This window comes from Carlito syrichta, unplaced genomic scaffold (assembly GCF_000164805.1).
Source record: "Carlito syrichta isolate Samal-C Ts95f unplaced genomic scaffold, Tarsius_syrichta-2.0.1 Scaffold103323, whole genome shotgun sequence".
NCBI classification, from domain to species: domain Eukaryota; kingdom Metazoa; phylum Chordata; class Mammalia; order Primates; family Tarsiidae; genus Carlito; species Carlito syrichta.
In genome coordinates this window covers 149,169-163,450 of record NW_007047419.1, presented here as the reverse complement: position 1 = coordinate 163,450, position 14,282 = coordinate 149,169, and the positions used below count along the sequence as shown (strand labels likewise).

Sequence of the window (14,282 nt, the reverse complement as noted above, 5' to 3'; positions counted from 1 at the left end):
CAATTGAGGAGGCCGCCCTGGACACAGATCTTCTGACAGCTCATTCTTGGCCACCTCACAGGGCAGTTCTCGGTGTTGCTAATCCAACAACGCCTATTTACTACTTCTCTCGAGAGTGCTAGAACAGAGACTTGAGGATTGACAAACTGAGGACATGAACTTGTCTTCAGGTGCTTACTGCAGAAAGGAGTGATAAAACCAATACATACTAAATGACCATAAGCAATGTAAGTTTTTGAGCTGTAAAGCCCATAAAAATCAGAAGAGAGGGAAAGGCAAATGTTTTCTCTCCTTCCAGTCACATGTAGAACCTTTCTAAAGGTCCAGAGATCTGGAGGACCTTTAGAACGGTTCCACCTGTGACTGGAAGGAGAGATAGCATTTGAATAGATGAGAAAAAACAGGATTTTTTTTCTCAGCATCTCCCTGGGCAGAGCTCTGTGCTTAGTTTTCCCCATGGGCATCCTCACCACCGTCAATGAAAGATTCTCACAAAGCAGGTGGCACTAAACATGGGGCTTGGCTAACTAGCTAGGAGGTAGAGGACATAAAAAAACACACAGGGCGTAGCTTTTATAGGACTGCTGGGAAATCTTGCAGAATGCATCTTTGCTGGAATGCAGGATTCACGGGGGAAAAGTGTGGAGTGGTGGGCAAGGCTGGATCCTACAGCATTGGTTGGAAGGTGGAAACTTGAATGCCAGTTTCACAGCCAATGAAAGCCACTGACAGTTTCATGTAGCAGAGAGACATGATGAAGTGCATTCATGGTGTCGTTTCGTACTGTTTTCTGATGCTATGCCATCTGGGGGCCTTGCAGACCCTGGAGGGACGGCTCCTCCCAGGGCTAGCTTCCTAACGAGAGCAAACACCTCTCCTGGGAGTGCACCCTTCATATGCAAACCAACCAAACCAGTATCCACACTCCAAACACCTCTTTTATTGGACTCTCACATTCGGAGGCCACTATCTACCGGCACTACCCCAAGTCTGGGTATTCAACAACTAGAAACACACCCTATGGCACAGAGCCCTGAAAGCATTTAAACTAGCCAGTCTTGAGTCTACTCGTCCTGCCTTGCCATTCCTTCCTATGGCAACTACAATAAAGACCTTCACCCACAGTTACCCTCCTCCCTCTGCGACCCCTCTACCATGGTGTGCACACCCACTCTTCTCTGGGGAACCATGAAGAACAAACTATCCTTTCAATGGCAGCCATCTTTTGATATATTGCCCTTGAAAAACCTGAATCATGACTAAACCTGTATTTAAAAACCCCAAACGATGTGTGAGGAAGCTCAGTTTAGCAATGGTGAGTTAAATGGGTAGATGGATGGCACACAGGGCCTCTGTGGAGTGGAGAACACTTGTGGGTGGGTGAGACGAAAGTCTGACAAGCCCTTGGGTCCAAAGTTCATGCATAACTTTAGGATGAGAACGCGCCTTCACAGCGCACAAACCCAGTCCCTCCATCACCAGGGACTTGTACTGATGGTGACCACAGCATTGGAAACCCATAAAGCTGTGGTGCCCAGTAAAAGGGTGCATTAGCAGTAGCAACTAAAGATGTATCAAAATATCATCCTCCGAATTACACACTTATTGAAATAAAATAGTTTCACCTGTTTCTTTAATTCCTTTCCCCTGCAGCCTTCTGCCCAAGTCATGAAGTCTAGCACCCTTCTCAGTGGGCCCTGGAAGGTCCTCTACCATTCACAGCCTGAAAGGTCAGGATTGAGGTCTTACTTTGGACTGTGTCACTCCCCATGCCATCAGCAGCACCTCTTAGTTTGGGTCTTGGGTGTTTATTGTGGTGAATCCAGTGGATTGAAGGGAAGAGTTTAGGTCACAGAGAGAGAAAAAATAGTATTTAAATCCAAACTCACTGCACCTGATCTGCCTTGTATGGCAGTGACATCACTGGAGACACAAATCAACATCCCGCTTCTTTTCTAGGGAGAGAAACTAACTAACTGAGGGAGAAGGGAAAGGGGTGGGGGAAAAGCCCAAGCCTCCCTTTGTTCTCTTGTGCAGCTGATGGAGGACTTTACTGCTGGGGGAGCCACACTGCTGCCGTGTGACATGCAGCAGTGAGCTCTCAGCACACACTGGGCCTTATGCTACCACTCATCTCATTTAAATGCAAGATAGAGTTATTGTTATTATTGTTCCATACTGATGAAGAAACAAAAGTGTAAAAAGCTGGAGTTATTTGCTCCTCCTCTGCTTTCTCCACCCACTTAAACCCCTAAACTGTGAAGTCTGGGCCACCTCCACCTGAGTCTGGCTCTCCACATGAAAGCTCTACTGGAGGGAGCGAACAGTTCTGTATCATAAAGTGGAGTGAGCTTGGCAGGAGGTGGTCTGAAAGGATATCTCTGAATGTTGAGAGTCAGGTCATGAAGAGATGGTTTTCACCGGGAATAGCAGGAAGTATGGCATCATCCAAGCCTCCAGAGAAGGAAGACAGAATGAGTACCTTTAAGCAGCTCACAATCTATGGGGAGAAAGAAAATCAACCAAAAAAAAAAATCAGAGTAATTAAGAGAAGGAGCTATGGAATGAAACATGCCCAAGTCTGAAGACGGCATCCTACTGTCCTGGCAAACATGGGGGCCACCTCAGGGTCTTTCTTACATGTGGCCACTGCACCTGTGACGACTACCTGGTGCACAGTCTGAAGTCCTCAGCACAGGGCACTGGGAAGAGCATGTAAAAGTATGCTTTTCTCCAGAAGACCCCAGAAAGGTTGTCGATTCTCATTTGGCATGATGTGGCTTGAACCAAAGTGCAGAGCACAGCCCCAAGGAGACAGTTTGCAGATTTAATTGATAAATGTTGTGTGTTCTGACTGCTACCCTGATGGGCCATTCCCGTACCTCACACCTTTTTCTTGAGCCTTCCTATCCTCTGAGACCCAGCAAGATTGAAATTAGACAAATTAATAACTCTACAATGACTTCTAAATGTTCAAGTGAAAGGAAGAGTCACATGTCTCTCACTTTAAATCAAAAGCTAGAAATCAGTCAGCATGAAACACCGAGGTTCACTGGGGTGCTTGTTCTTACACGAAGGCTTCAAACTGTCTTTATGAGGTGGAAGCAACAGTAGTGGATGGAGTTCCATAAACTTGTAAGTCATAATATTCTCCCAATAAAATTAACATGACAAATAAGGTTGCTATGTTTTAACCCAGATTTTGAAGTTCTTTCATGAGAAGGTCGGAAGCCTTGGATCCTAGGTGAGACATCCAGGAACTGGAGAAAGTACTGCTGGCCCCCATAGGCCTAGGAGAAGCCCTGAGTGCTAGAAGCGGGGAGCAGGCATTCCAGAATACGAGCCACCTGCAAGTCACTATACGTAAGTTACAGACAGTAGCAACAACAAGACAAAATGAAACCTCAGTTCATTTGTAGGTGCATAATTCAAGCTGCTCAGCTAGACTGCACTTCAATATATATATATAAAGCTTCCTCCTGCTTGAGCAAATCTCTGGGCATTTATCGCATTAAAATGACAAGAATACATATTTGAAAGTGAAAATATTGCTCATTATTCTACAATTAAGTAATTGAGTAGATTCCTCAGCACAGGAAATGAAGAAAAAATTTACTATCCCTAAGAAAGAGGTGCAATCTCTAAACTAAATTTAAATATTTAACTGCAGCTGTGAAAACCACAGGAAACCTGTATTTGCATCTGGTTCAGCAAGTTTATGATAGAAAACCTTGCAGGTAAGTTGTCCTCAGGTCAGGGAAGATGGAAAATTGTTATGAGAAGATTACATAAACCCTAGGTGATGGTGACTTCCTTTGCAGACATTTCTAAAATGAACGTTTTGGTGAGGGAATCTTGGCACTTCTACTAACAATATTTACTTAGAAAATTCTGGTCTATTCTATTCAGTGACTTAAAAATAAATATATGGCAGGAAAACCATCTCTCTTCCCACAACAATCTTGGATGATATCTGGGTTTCCATTGGTTGAATCTATAAGGTGATGTTTAATCATAAAGCATGATCCACCTCTTTCTCCTTTCTTCTCTTCCTCCCTCCCTTTTGCTTCAAGGAGTCATTGGGTATCCACCAGAGGCCAAGAACCAGGCTGGGTGCTAGGGAGCCACAGAGAGGGAAGACAGAATGAGTACCTTTAAGTAGCTCACAATCTAAGGGTGAAAGAAAATCAACCCAAATAATCAGAGTAATTAAGAGAAGGAGCTGTGGAATGAAACATGCCTAAGTCTGAAGACGGCCTCCTACTGGCCTGGCAAGCATGGGGGCCACCTCAGGGTCTTTCTTACATGTGGCCACTGCACCTGTGACAACTACCTGGTACACATTCTGAAGTCCTCAACACAAGGCACTGGGAAGAGAGCGACATGCCGAATCAAGTACACAACAGTGCAAAACTGTATATTTAAGAGTCATCTCAGTAAGGCTAAGGCTGGCAGGAGAGGAGGCTCATGTCCAAATAGGGAGGCAGGCCACTGAGATTTTCCAGTCTTCTCACAGGCTTTACATCTGCCAAAAGGACGAGTCCGGGTTTTGCATTTATCCACCTAGATACTAAACTTATTCAGAAGATGAGCCAGTCACCTCTGTATGCAACCCAGAAGTGGTGGTGAAAACTAGAAGTCTCACAGGTCCCTGAAGTCCTCTGAAAAATTTGCCTAGGATAGGAATCATTTTGAAAGTACATTTTTTTCCCATAAGTATGAGAAGATTCTTTTCTGGAGTTAAGCAAGTTTGAAAAGCAAAATGATTGCCCTGACCTACAGTCAGAGGTAGCATCAAAGAAATGGGAGAAATCAACCTGAGCCTAGGAGAGCCAGGCGGATGTAAGAGAGATGCCCTTGGTTCATAAGCTCTCCACACAGATGCGGGTCGGCCAGTGTCGCAGGGTATGGTGGAACGGAATGCATCAGCCTCACCAGGCCGGCTCCCTTGCCCTGTGCCTTACTTGGGAAACTTACCTAATTGCTCTGAGTCTCAGCAAACTCTTGTGTAAAAGTCAGACTAAAAAGGCTCATTCTGCAAAAGTGCTGTAGCCATTCATTGAACGAACAGTGCTTAGCACAGTGTTGGACTTAACAGCAGGCATTTGGAAGATTATACTTTTTTTCCCTTACCCCAAAGCAGTGCCAGTCATTCCTGAAAGAAGCCCCTCCAGCACCCATCGGGAGGACCCTCTTTATCAGTTGGCCCCAAACTCACTGCTGCACAGTCAGCACACACCAGACCACAGAGAAAAATGTGCCCTATTCGTCGAAAACACAGGTAGAAGAAACACGCCTCATACTTGAGTGCAGAAACCTCAGTGCTATCTGAAGCAGGGTTTACCCTGGGCCTCTCAAAGCCTGAGTTCCATCTTCTACTCAGTGTCTAAGTGCAACACAGACACAGCCTGTTTCCTGAAATGTATCAGGTCACTTGATTCTTTTCATAAAACTTTTTTTCTGCTGGCTCCTTCATGTAAGTAGCTTTTTACTATATGTCTCCTCTACAACCTCCTTTAATTATAGGTTGGTGCTCTATTGTTGTCTTCTTTGGGGGAGGTCACTTATTCTTCCAGGCCAGGTGCCAGGGAGCTGAGGGAGAGAAGCATCTTCCCTTTCCGTTTCTGAGCAGACTCCAGGTCTTTATTCCTCGGTCGGTGCCTCCAATCCACTTTCCTAAGATTCTGACGAGTGCATCCAGCTGCCATCTGAGCCTTTCCATGCAAACACCCACATGCAACCCAAGATCAGCATGTCCAAAATTGACTCATTATCTCCCTACCCCAAGTCTGCTCCCCACCCACTCACTCAACTAAATCAGAAGTAGACACGACATAGCAGACTCTGCTTTCGTTCTCACCCTAACTACCAACATTCATTCAGTCACAGTGCCCTGTTGATACTATTTTCTAAAAATCTTCCGTGTCTAGAAGCGGATCGTGAGGTCAGCAGCAGCAGCAGCAGTGAGGGCTGGAGTGTGTTCAGTGATGTTGCCATGACCATGAAGTAGAGGATGAGCTGGACTGCCTAACTGCATTCCAGAAGAATGCTTACCCATGGTCTCTAGAGTATGTGGGATCTAAGTCCAGACCTCAGGCATGCTGTGGGTTAAATAGAAGAATACAGTACAAAAAAAAAAAGTCCTGGACCACTTTCCAACAGAATTCTACAATCCTATTGAAAGTATTCTGAGCAATCGAGAAAGAATTCTCCCCAAATCATTTTATGAAGCTGTCATCACACTGATACCCAAAGCAGGTAAAGATCTAACAAAAAAAGAGGGCTACAGGCCAACATCACTGATGAACATAGATGAAAAAATACTCAATAAGAGTCTAACCAATCAGATCCAACAACACACCCCAAAAATCATCCACAATGATCAAATAGGCTTCATCCCCAGGATGCAGGGCTGGTTCAATAACCACTAGACCATAAATGTAATTAAATACATCAATAGATGAAAAATAGAAATCACACGATTATATCATTAGATGCAGAAAAAGCTTTTGGTAAAAATCCGACACCCCTTCTTGATAAAAAACTCTTGAGCACCTAGGCATAGAGGAAAAATACCTCAAAATAATAAGAGCCATCTACAATAAACCCACAGCCAGCATATTGCTAAATGGACAAAAATTGGAAACATTTCCCCTGAAAATCAGAACAAGACAAGGCTGCCCACGCTCATCCTTCCTGTTCAACATAATTTAGAAGTCCTAGCTAGAGCACTCAGACAAGAGAAGGAAATCAGAGGTATCCAAACAGGAAAAGAGGAAGTCAAGTTATCCTGCTTTGCTGACAATATGATTTTATATCTCGAAAATCAAGAGAATCTGTCAAAACCTGCTTGCATTGATAAAGGACTTTGGCAAGTCTCAGGGTACAAAATCAACGTGCAAAAGACAGTCACATTATTATACACTAACAACAAATAGGTAGACACCAAAATAAAAAGCATAATCCCATTCAAAATAGTCACACAAAAATGAAATACCTTGGTACCTTCCTAACTAGAGACAGGAAAGACTTTTACAACAAAAACTACAAAACACTGCTCAAAGAAATCAAAGGTGACACAAACAAATGGAAAAATATTCCATGCTCATGGACTGGAAGAATCAACATCATTAAGATGCCTGTCCTACCCAAGACAATCTACAGATTTAACACAACACCCATTAAATTGCCAACATCATTCTTCTCAGACCTGGAAGCGACAATACAGAAATTCATGTGGAAATATAAACAAACACGGATAGCCAAAACAATCCTCAGCAAGAGAAACAAAGCGGGAGGTATCACAATTTCAGACTTCAAACTCTAAAATAAAGCTACAATAATCAAAATAGCCTGGTACTGGTACAAGAACAGACATATAGACCAATGGAACAGGTTAGAGATTCCAGAAGCAAAGCTTCAATTTCTTAACCAACTCATCCTTGACAAAGCCTCTACTAACAACCATTGGGGAGAGAAGAACCATTACTTATTCAGTAAATGGTGCTGGGAAAATTGGCTGATCACATGCCGAAGATTAAAACAAGACCCCGCTGGGCTCGGTGGCTTGACCTGTAATCCCGCGCCTTTGGGAGGCTGAGGTGAGTGGATTGCCTGAGCCCGTGGGTTCGAGACCCGCCTGGGCAGCGAGACCTCCTCTCTACAATAAATAAAAAAAATCAGCCGGGCGTGGTAGCACATGCCTGTAATTCTGGCTACTTGGAAGGCTGAGGTGGAAGGATCGCTGGGGCCCAGCAGGTCGAGGCTGCGGTGGCCAGGAGCGGCCACTGCACTCCAGTCTGGGTGACAGAGTGAGACTCCAACTCAAAAAAAAAAAAAAAAAAAAACAAGACCCCTACCTATCACCATATACAAAACTCAACTCTAAATGGATCAAGGTTCTAAATGGAAAACCTCAAAGTATAAGAACTTTAGAAAATGTAGAAGACACCCTTATGGAAATTGGAACTGGCAACCAATTCCTTATAAAAACCCTAAATGCCCATACCATAAGATAAGATAGGCAAGTGAGACCTCATCAAACTGAAAATCTTCTGCAAAGCAAAAGTAACCATCATAAGAGTGGGGAGACAGCCCACAGAATGGGAAAAAAATATTTGCCAACTGTATATCTGGCAAAGGCCTAACATCCAGGATCTGCATGGAACTCACATGTGCCAAAAGGAAAAGTCCAAATAACCCTATTAAAAATATGAATAGACACTTCTCAAAAGAAGACACATGAGCAGCCAACAGATACACACAAAAAAATGCTCACCTTCACTGATCACCAAAGAAATGTAAATTAAAACCACACTGAAATACCATCTCATGCCAGTCAGGATGGCCGTCATCAATAACTCAAAAACAACAGATGCTAGAGAGGATGCTGGGAAAAGGGAACATTTCTACACTGTTGGTGGCATTGCAAACTAGTACAGCCTCTGTGGAAAACAGTGTGGCAATTCCTAAAAGATCTAAAAATCGACCTTTCATACTACCAGCAATCCCCCTTCTGAGAATATACCCGGAGCAACTCAAATCACTCTATGAAAAAGATACCTGCACACATATGTATTGCAGCATTATTCACAATTGCAAGAACATGGAACCAACTGTGCTGTCCATCAAAAGTGGACTATATTTTTAAAATGTGGTACATGTATATGTTGGACTATTACACAGCCATACAGAAGGACAAAATTATGAACTTCACAGCAACTTGGATGGATTTAGTGTCTATAATACTCAGTGATCTATTACAGAAACAAAAAACTGAGTACCACACGTTCTCACTCATAAGCGGACCCTGAACATTTACCATAATACTGTAAGAAAGGGATTGGTATAGTGGGAAAATGTCAGGGGAGGGGTGGGCACACTTCATCAATAAGTGTACCTAATATCCAAGCAGGTGAAGTAGGGACCAAAGTGAGGACCCAACTTTACATGCACAATGACCATTTGTATACCTAACCCTGAATTGTACCCATCTTTAAAAAAAATTTTTTTTTAAATAGAAGAATACAGGGAATGATCATTTGTTTTACAGAGATTCCAAATCTACACAATACTGCAAGAATGAATTTCCAGAATGTGCAGGTAAACGGGGAAGTCATTGCATATTCTCCTTTATTTTAAATGAGTGCTTATTTGAGCAATACTCAATAAATACCCCAGACCTTATATGTTACAGGCAAATATGTGTGTGTGTGTGTGTGTGTGTGTGTGTCTAATCAGATCCATAGTTTTATTTTCCTGCAGCTATCTTCAAAGAACAGGCTTCCAAAAGGGAATGTAATAGCTCCAAAATATACTATTCTTCCACAGGTGCCCCGAGAACTGGCTGTGGAAAACATCCATATTACTTGGACAAAGCATCGTCCACCTCTTTATATTTGAAAGTACTTGAACAGCTGGGAGAACATGACATTGGCCTCTGGTGAGTGATGTGTCCACAGTCTGGCTGTGCAGCATTTGTCCAGGTTTAGAATCCAGGCATCCATTCTCTTCCCTTGCTAGAGCACAGTGCCTGCAGATGGCTACAAAGTAAACAATGACAATCAGCTCTTGGGTGATGTGGTTTAGAGTTTGCATTATTTGATATGCTGAACTGAAATTCATGTGGAATTTCAGTATCACTTAAAATTACTTCTCTCTGGATCCCTTCAAGAAAGCAGACAAGGCAAAAATGCTTAAACAGAAACAAGGGCATTTATTTATCAGAACAAATCATTTTTGAAATTTGGCATAAGTGAGCGTCATTACAGTAGCAGTCTCTCTTAATGTCGTTGCTTTGACTCCCTTTCATTTACAGGAAGAATTAATTTCTGTTTTAAATTAAGATCCTTCCTATACACTTAAACTGTAAGAATCCAATTGCCCTTTGAGTGTATATATAAATGCTTCTAGATCAGGATTTATCAATGGATTTCCTCACTTCAAAGACAAATCATGTGAATTAGTGATGTCACACATTTTAAAATACTTTCAATGTCTGAGAAGATGTGCTATTTTTAGACAGCAAGTTCATTCATTTCTGAGATCATTTCTATTTTTGGTTTCTACCCAGAACTTCTTAGATTATTGCTGCTAGACAAATGACAACATTAACAATAGTGTACTGCCTATCACTGAAAAATATTCTTTTGATAGTTGTTTTCTGAATTACTATTAATCTCAGCAAAAAAAAAAAAGGATGGACATTCTCTGCATCGAATTGCATAAAGCAGTCCTATCCTCTGTGATGCTGTAATCAAAGCCTACGTAGCCAAAATGATCCTACAACAGAAGCTTTCCTACACTGAATCAAGCACAGTGCCAAGGAAGGGAGAGACAAAAGTGTTAACCACAAAATTGGAGAGTAATGGCACTTTATTCCTACATTTTGAACAAGGGGCCCAGTGCTTTCCTGTTGTACTGAGCCCCACAAATTCTGTGGCTAGTTATGAGTAGTAAACTGTTCTATGTCTCTGACCCATGAGGTTCATGTCTTCTTCCAGCATTCGTGAAACTATGGCAAGAAGTTAGCTTGCAAGCAGGGCAAAATCTCAGACTCTCCACCATTCTTGCCACACACTCTCCTGCATTACTTTCTATCTAACTGGTCCATCTTATTTGCTGCTCCTGCCAATTCTTTCTTTGCTTCCTAATGTTGAAGAACCCCAGGGGTCCTCATCTGTACCAGCATCTACCAATTCACTCACCCAAACCTAGGTCTCCTCTCCATCAGCACTCACTCCTTTGGTAACCCCCTCGAGCTTCATGGCTTTACATTCCATCTACATGCTTAGCATCTCCAAATTTTATCTCTAACCAATTTTTTAAATCAAACTCCAGAATCAGCTCAACACATCCAAATGGAACTGCTGATGTCACCCTCAAAACTGGTCCACTTGCATTCTTCCCACGTCAATCGATGGCATTCTCAGAGTCATTTTTCACTTATCTCTCCTCCATGAATCTGTCTGAAATTCTGCTGGTCCATATTAAACATCGACCCAGGTCTTCCCACCCCTCATCACTGGTATGGTTGCAACCCTTACCAATCCCACCTTCTCTCCCCATCCATACTCTAGGTGTCTCCTCACGGGTCCCTTGCACTCCTCTTCATCCAGGGTCCTGTTCTCATCAGAGCTGCGGGAGAGATTGTTTGACAACATAAGCCAGAGCATTTGCTCCACTGTGCAAAACTGTACAATGACTCCCCGCTTCACAGAAATTAAAGCCCAAGTTGACATTTTCTTACCCATTTACCACCTCTTGGACCTCATCTCCTGATACTGTCACCCAGACAAGCCCCTACCTTGCATTTGCAGCTCCTTCTGTCACAAACTCCTCTGTCTTAACAACCTTCTGGCTGACTTCCTCGCTTTGAGCAATCTTTGCTCAAATTCACTTTTCCACGAGACTTTCTTGGCAGTGGCAGTCACTGCACCCTATCATCCTTTTCACCCTGATCCTACTCTAGTTGACAGATTTATTTATTATGTTTTCTTTTCTTTCTCCTTTGCTAGAACATCAGCTGCATGAGTGCAGGGATATCTGTTTCTTTAGTTCACAAATGTGTCTGCAGCAGAAATGCCTAGAACAGATGAGGAGGTGCATAAATGTCTGCTGAATAAGGGAGTAGTGGTTCCATGTAACTTGGGTTGTTTGCGTATCCCTTCAGAAAAGATCTGTGTGTGCTCTCATAGATGTTCCAGAGTGGTTGATAACTTACATCAATTCCAGTGAAAAATTCTCTGTAGCTTAAAGTCAAACCTCAAATGCAGATTAATAAAGGGGTATGACACAAATTCTTAGGGCAGACATCTTGGCTATCTGAAGCCTGGGTGAGACAGATACATTCCCTTGTTATCTCTCTTTCATGGTTGGGGATTTTTATACTAGAGCATCCTTCCACTGTGTAGCCCTTTGTGTGTGCAAGCCCTAGGGAGACTCAAATTCAGCCCTCTGCTTTTCGGACTTTCCTGGTTTCCTAGTCTCCTGCTTCCATGTGGTTACCAAGGGCAAATGACCCTAGACCTTCCAACCTCCAAATGTAGCTTACAATGCTTTCATTTTTAACCTTTCCTCTGAATGCATCTCTTCCCTTTTTTGTGGCTCCCGGGGCCTTCTCTTATTTTTCTGTGAAAGTGATGCATTTAAATGACTTGCATTATAGTTTATCTGCCATCTCTAGTAACTTTATATGGAGAGCTCTTCAGAATTGGAGTTGGCCATCTTTCTGGACTGATGTCCCCATCCCTCCTCAGCCCACCAGGGGCTTGCCTGTTCTCCAGCCTGTTCCCAACAAAGACACACGGTGACCTTCAAGGGGCACTCTTGTGTCCTCATCTGACTCAATATGCAGGCAGATGTCGCAGGGTTGGGAGCCTGTTCTAAGGATTCTGCTAAGCCTCTGGGACACCCACTATTCTTGCCTTTCTGCTCCACTGCCTGCTCCACTGGGGGCTCCAGACTGGTGGGCACCACCCATAAAGATCTAGGTGTCAGACTGCCTCAGAGTGAGCCCTGCTTCTTTCCTCCTTCCTTTCTTCCAAGATGCTCTTGTTCATTCCTAAGATGTTTAATAAAATTCACAGCTGATGACTCCACTTCGATCTGAGGGCCAGAGGCCTCTGTGAGTGCAGATGTTTTAGCCAACTGTTCTCTTGACAGCTCTATTTTGTAGTCTGTTTGTCATCTTTAGCCTTCTCTTTCTTTGTTCCTTAATCCAGTTCCAAAACACACCCCAGTTCCATTGAGCTAGAATTCAAGGAGCTAAGCAAGGCCAGCACTGGTCTTTTTTAAAACTTCTATTTGCGGTTCTGATTTTTGCCTGTAATCAGTTTTTGTGCTATTAGTGCATATTCTGGTCACTGTTTTGATTTAAACCTTTCAACTTCATCAAAATCAGGAAAGTATTTCCTAAATTCCACCATCTGTATTTAGATAACATCCACACTTGTGCTGGAGGCAGACAGAGGAACAGCCCAACCATGCTCTGTTAGGGACTGGGAGAGTCTGTTCTGGGTGAGGTACAAGAACACAGTCTTCCACTGTTTCCAGGACCTAGCAGATGCCAATACAGTCTTGCTGCACACCAAAAGGGTCTCAACAAAATCCATCAACTCCATGTCAGTGTCTGCCATGACAGAAGGAAGACTGAGGTCACGGCTCTGGCATCACTAGCTTGCAGATGGCACGCTGCTCACAGGTGCCTGAGGATGACCTCCGAACAGGCACCTGCCTCCATACAGGGCCTGATGCCATAAATAATCATGGCCCTCAACCCCATGTGCGCTATGAACTCCACACTGACTAGTGGTTTCCAAAACATTGCAAGTAGAAAAAAATATTTCACAAGACTGTCGGCCCTCCATATGCGTGGCTTCTGCATTCATGGAGTCAACCAACTTCAGATAAAAAATATTTGGGACAAAAGGGATGGTGTGTCATACTAAACATGTACTGACTTTTTCTTCCTTGTCATTATTCTCTGAACAGTACAGTATAATAACTATGACATAGTATATGCATTGTGCTAGGTGTTATAAGTAATCTAGCGATAATATAAAGTATATAAGAGGATAAGTATAGGTTATATGCAAATGATATACCATTTTTTATAAGGGACTTGAGCATCCTTGGATTTTGGTATTTACAGGAGGTCCTGGAGCCAGTTCCCTGAGGATGCTGAGGGGTCACTGATGCATTCTGTACGCTCTAACTGTGCTTGCTTATTTATATAATTTCTTAAAAGATACTTTGATATCATACAGCTTGTTCATTTAGTGGTGTGCTCAGATAGTATATGCATACAGAAATCCATTATTCTTACAATAGTCAGACATTCTCATACATTCCATTTATTTATGCTGTTGGATGATGGTAATGTTTATTTTAATTCTTCTAATATCTGCTCCTCATAAATGTAAGCAGATGTTTCTACTTATCCCTCTCAGTGCTGATGCGCAAATATCATGCAGCAGATGAAGGATTTAGGTTTCATGAAGAGAAGGTAAAACGTCTACAGTGCCAACAGGAATCGTGAATGGATGAATTTGGTTGTAACAATGTCATATTTTGGTTTGGAAGTTGGTAAATGAACAAGGATTATAAAATTACTCAAAAGGAAGAACATTTCTTTTAATAAAGCAAAGGCATTCCCTTGGTTGGGTGCTGTAGTACTATTAAACTTTAACATAATATCAGACACTATTCATATTCAAATGAGCTCAAAGGAATGATGAGCAGAACTGTGGGTTTGGCTACATAGCACCCAGATGGCTATTTGA

The 14,282-nt window shown here is 42.7% G+C and overlaps 1 protein-coding gene across 1 annotated transcript in view; it reads right to left on the bottom strand.

Annotated features, from left to right (window-relative positions):
- Positions 1 to 14,282, bottom strand: part of GABRB3 (gamma-aminobutyric acid type A receptor beta3 subunit) — a 96,999-nt gene that overhangs the window by 81,174 nt on the left and 1,543 nt on the right. The window lies entirely within an intron of this gene.